Source organism: Micromys minutus, assembly GCF_963924665.1.
Source record: "Micromys minutus genome assembly, chromosome: 20".
Classification (NCBI taxonomy): Eukaryota; Metazoa; Chordata; class Mammalia; order Rodentia; family Muridae; genus Micromys; species Micromys minutus.
Window position 1 is genome coordinate 3,631,399 of NC_137955.1, and position 6,000 is coordinate 3,637,398.

At 39.9% G+C, this 6,000-nt stretch overlaps 1 pseudogene across 1 annotated transcript in view; it reads right to left on the reverse strand.

Annotated features, from left to right (window-relative positions):
* LOC308433635 (protein SET-like) overlaps window positions 1–1,346 on the reverse strand; it is a 108,633-nt pseudogene extending 107,287 nt beyond the window's left edge. Inside the window, exon 1 of the transcript in view lies at window positions 1,066–1,346. The product of the transcript in view is annotated as a protein SET-like (transcript). The remainder of the gene's footprint in view (window positions 1–1,065) is intronic.
* Between the last annotated feature and the right edge of the window lie 4,654 nt (window positions 1,347–6,000).

Consider the following 6,000-nt stretch of genomic DNA (forward strand, 5'->3'; position numbering starts at 1 on the left):
TCTGTCTTAAAAAGTGCCCAGATTGCCCAAAGATAGCAGAAGTAGAAGATGTAAAATTTTTTTCTCTTCCAGTCCCAGGCGCTGCAGGAGCCCTGGGTTACCGTGTAGACATGACCAAGTCCAAGAACCACACCACACACAACCCACATGGCACATACATGGCATCAAGAAACCCCAGTCAGAAAGATACGAATCTCTTAAGGAGATTGACCTCAAGTTTCTGAGGCACATGTGCTTTTCCAAGAAACACAACAAGAAAAGCCTGAAGAAGATGCAGGCCAACAATGCAAAGGCAGTGAGTGCACGTGCAGAGAGGCCTTTGAGGGCCTTGTGAAGCCTGAGGCTATCAAACCCAAGATGCCAAAGGGTCCCAGACACAAACTCAGCCATCTGGATTTCATGGGCCAGGTTCGGAACCGCTGCCAACCAAAGCACAAAGTTCAAACCAAGAAAGAGGCCACAGCTCCATCTAAGGCCCAGGTTTCAGCTCCATCTCAGGCTCCTAAAGATGCCTAGGCCCCTGGGAAGGCCCCATAACAAAGGTTTCTGCCAGTGTGAAGACAGACGGACTGCTGTGACACCCACCTACACACTATTGCAGTTGACCAGAGTCCTGTGTTGTTTTTACAAATAAATTTGAGACAAGGTCTTCTTTTAAAAGAATCTGGAACCATAAAGTTAGGAGTTTCAGATAGGATCTGGGAGTTTGGATGCTTAAGGGGTAGAACACGGGGCCAGGTCTCAGTCACATCTCTGCAGCTTCTGGTTCCAGCTCCTCACATGGGGGAGGTAGCACATTCCCAGGTCAGACCAAGTCAAAGGTGAGTGACTCAAATGGTCCTCCTGCTGAGGACTTAGCACCTTCACTGTTATTTCCAAACTGCATCAATGAATCTAAAGTGCAGGGGTGGGGAGGGGGGATGGCATTCGCAGGTCAAAGGTATTGCTTCACTTCCTGGTGTCACACAGATGAATTTGGTCTTCAGCAAAGGAGCAGCACTACCTAGGTCAGCTTTGAAGTGCACCTGACTCTCAGGCTGACAATACTTTCTGAATGCCTCCTACTTGGGAATGTCAGAGTAGAGGTAGAGCAGTGGAGATACCAGGATGTTGGTAGCATCCATGATCTTATAGCCCATGATGATTTCACCAAATGGCATGTTCTTCAGCTGCTGCTTAGTGTATGGTTCTACAGACTGGATCTGGGTCTTGCCACTGATGTTCTCTTCCACCCAAGTAAAACTGACCCCTCCATCTTTTCTGCTCTCTCTGAGCTGCAGCAGGAAAGTGCCAGAGGACTTTGTGCTTAGGAATGCCTGCTCTCCCTCTTTACTAATGAAACCCATGATGTACCCTCCATTCTAAAGGCTCAAGATATACTTTTACACAAGGTCGATGATATTGTCTAGCCAGACACAGAAGGAGAAACCCTTGCTGGCAATGTTTTCTTTCTAAATTTAGCCCATGTGATCTGCCACCCTGAGTAGTTCACTCCAGGCACTAAGAGCTGCTCAGCCAGCGTGGTCACCTGCTCACTGCTCAGCCCTCACTTTATGGTGAAGGAGCACTGCCTGCTGGGCACCCCAGACACTTGGTCCAAGATTCTAATTGGAGGCTTAGTGAAGAAGTTCACATTCCTGGAGTTATTGGTCAGCAGGAGGATTGATGCTTAAGCATTTGGCATCTGACAGATGTTGGAGATCATGACAGCTGGCAAGGAGTGAGTCTCTAGGTCGATCTTGAAGACTTGGTGGTACACCTCGGTCTCGCTCTTGGTACAGCTCCTCAGTCACAATTAAGGAAGCCTGGTGGAAGGAAAAACCAGTCCTGCCAGTGGTCCTTTGACCTCCACACTCACACCATGGCACATGCGTGACCATATACAAACACAGACACATATAAAGGAAGGAAAGGTTGTAGCTTTTAGTCTTTCAACTCTTCATAAAATAATGGTCCAGGCTTCCAGATTAAAAACATTTTCTTTCTTTCATAGGTTTTATGAGTTAGCCCCTCAGAAACAGGTAAAAACATTTGTTTAAGATACAGGCTGACTTGATTAGGCACTCTGGTAAGTTTCTATTGAAATTTCATTTCTTGGCACCTCAGAGTGCATGTATTGGAAGATAAATTCCTTGTAGTGTTAATCAAAGTAAAATACGATCGTTAGCACAGACCCTAATTCAATGTAGCTAATGATCTTGTATGTATAGAAAAAATGGGCACAAATTAATCACAAAAAGAAGACAAGGAGATGATGACCTATGAGTAAAGTTTGGCTTTTAGAAGCACTTGAACTTCTGTTTGCAGCACGCCCACCCCCATGTGAAACAGTATATGTCCATTGCTCACAGCCTCAGTCTGTGGGATTTGTAATGGCAGCTGTAGCAAAATAATACTCTATACAAAGACCTGCTCCAAAGTATTTTTTAAAGGGATACACAGGATAGACACTAAAGCCCAAACAGCATAAAAACAACTAAAAATGAGTTAGCCTTTCATCTGACAGCACAAGTCTGGGAGATGCTCTGTGAAGAATCAACTCATCTTCTGGTGCTCTTTAATATTTTCTTGTGTGCTATTTGAATTAATCAATAAAGGAAATGTGTAATGCAAGCTATCACACTCCCTTTTAACATATAATGAATACACACACATATACACACATACACACATGCACACACATAATGCACATACATACACACACACACACACACAGAGAGAGAGAGAGAGAGAGAGAGAGAGAGAGAGAGAGAGAGAGAGAGAGTCAGCTCTGTTTCTTTAAAGAACTGTGACTGACAGATTGTGATACCAGAGACTGAGATATTGCTGTGATAAGCCTGACCAAGTTGTTTGTGGAAAGGGTTGTAGAAAGATTTGGGAGCTTTGGGCTGCAAACAAACAAAGAAACAAAAAAGTGAGTATCCAGATACTAGTTCTGCGAAAGTATAGAAAGAAGAATGCTAAAAGAGGTGAAAGACTATGGGCTACAGTGATGTGCTGTTTCTAAGTTGGCAAGAGAGAAACTGTCATAGTTAGTTTTACATGTCAAAACAATACAATATCACCTGGTAAGAAATGTTAGTTGTCTACATCACATTGTCCAATTAACATGTCTGTAAAGCATTTTCTTAATTGTTAGTTGATGTAGGGAGCCAGAGTCTACTGAGGGCATCACCATTTCTAAACATATGGGCCTGAGTTGTATAAAAATGAAACAAAGAGAGTAAGCAGTGTTTTTTCTTAGTTTCTTCTTTAGTTCCTGCTTCTGGGTTCCTGCTCAAATTTCTGCCATAACTTCCCTCAATGATAGACTGTGACATTAAAATGTAAACCATATAAACATTTTCCTCTCTCAAGTAGCTTTTGGTCATAGTTTTTATCTCAACCACAAAAAGCAAATTAGAATTTCAGCGTAGATTGACTAGATAATCTCCAGGAGTCATGCCTTTCTAAAGAGTTATTGCCAGTAAATAGCTGCTGGTAGGGAGAAACAGAAGAAACTCATGTTTGTTTGTTTCCTTTGAGGATATAGCCACTGGAAAACTTCTGGTGTCTTAGTGGATGCCACCACTATGAACATATAGACAACATCAACTTGACTTAGTAAGTTATAAAAGACAAGACATAAATTTGAAGCATGACTTTTGGTGGGGATGGAGACAGGTGGAGAATAGGAATGGAGGTATAAATTATCATGTTTTATTGTATATATGTAAGACATCCTCAAAAATAAAGATACAAATGCACAAAAACCTAAATATTCTTTGACACCATAAAGTGTTTATATGAATCAAACCCTTTAAATATGAAGTATTTTTATTGTGTCAACAATACACCCCATCTTCTTGTTATACAAATAAACATCCTATTTTACCTGAAAAATGATTGGAAAGGAAGAAAGTGGAGTCAGAATTGTACTTACTAGTTCATTGAAATTTCTCCCTACTGCTTTTACATCAACTGTTTCAGTGTGTTTTGACAGAACAGCTCAAAGTATAATTTTACATCACAACTCTTTAACATCTGTGTACTATGATTCTGGTGAGATTATGTAGTGTTGACTGGTGAAATAATTGACTTCTGTCCTTGTTTCAGCTGCTCCTGCTTCTTGGTGTAGAATTTTGAGGAAGTATACTAAGGTCAAATTATGGAGTTGAAAGAAGATGGGGAAAGCTCTCTGTTGCATTAAAGAAATCAGTGCTATTTAAGTCACCCCTGTGGCAGCAGCATGAGTTTCTCGATACCCACCCCAATGTCCTGTATTCCCCAATAAAAGACACACACACAGCTTTATATTTAAATATTCCCTAAGCAGCTCAATGGCAAGACCAATCCCAAACCTCCATGTGCCTGGCACACTCTTCCCTCCATTATTTCTGGATTATTACTTACTAAAACCTATATCCATCCTAGCTGCCCTGGACCCAAGCCTGTTCCTCCTGAATCGTGCTTCCAACTCCTGCATGCTGGCTGTCTCTGACCTGTACTTCTCAGACCTGATCTTCCTGCTTTCATGGCATAAAGGTCTAACTTTCTCTCGGTCCCCTTTCCTGTGAATCCTAAAGTCTCATCTCTGTCTCCCTGCATGGCCATGGCAGTAGCTGGTAACTTTATTTACCAATCAAAACCAACTGGGGTCATGGACACTTAGTGTCTTACATGTGGGATTCCTGTGTAATTTTGAGAACCCAATTAACATAAGTGTTAAACCAAATCTACAATATTTTTCCCCTTTTCTTCCTTTAAAAGGCCTTTCCTATCAGATATATATTGAACATAGTTATAACATCTCTATACAATATAAGGTATGATATATACTAATATTGGCCAGTCTATAAATTTTACCTTTAGGTACATTACTCATATATCTATCCTAACTTAAAGGCTTTATAACTCTATTCCTGAATTATGTTCTGTTTTTAACTTCATTACCTTCTGAAAACCATTCTTTCAAATCTACATCATCTTTCTCAAGGTTAAACAACTTAACTTTGATTATGACACAGTCTTCAACCCCATCAGAGAAATGAGTATGAATTAAATATTGCCTGAATATATAGAAAGCACAAAACCATAACTTCAAACACTTGAACAATTTGTAGAAAAAGCTGACTACGTGGACAGTTCCTATTTCACAAAGCATTGGAGCATTTGTTTTAGCATTCTGGTCCAAAACCATCTGACAGACCTTAAGTGAACACGAACTATGAATGGCTAGCTTACTCTATATTGACAGAGCTAAACTGTTGATTATCTAGTATCTGTGTTCCTTCCTAGACTGCATTTTTTTGTCTGTAGATGAATTGGTAGAATTCAATGCTCAGTAGCTACCTTGCATAACTGGAGCAATTCTATAGGGAGATGGAGATTTTCTTTTTTTTTTTTTTTGTTACTATTAATATTTTTATTGAACAATTTTATCTTAAAAAACAAAGATAAATGTACACATTTTAAGCATTTTTGCATAAAAGTATAAGAATACATTTTGTCAGTGCTTGGTTTTCTTTTTTAAAGGTTTGACAGTGTGCATTAAGATCTTACTAGCTACAACGAGCATAAAGTACATGTGAAACAGGATGTAACCTGGAATTAGTCAAAGTATTTGTGGTGTGTAAGGAGTAAGCATAATGGTTTTTCTTTTTTTTTTTTTCTTTTCTTTAACTTCATATAGTCTGTGAGTTGCTTCTGGGGTGTTCAGAGCTTTCTGGGGTTAGTATCCAGTTATTAGTGACTGCATATCATGTCTGTTTTTTTTGTGACTAGGTTATCTCTCTCAGGATGATATTCTCTAAATGCATCCATTTTCTTAAGAATTTCATAAAGTCATAGTTTCTGATAGCTAAGTAGTACTCCATTGTGTAAATGTACCATAATTTTGTATCCATTCATCTACTGAAGGGCACCTGGGTTCTTTCCAGCTTCTGGCTATTGTAAATAGAGTTGCTATGAACATTGTGGTGTATGTCTTTGTTGTATGTTGGAGTGTCCCTGGGGTATATG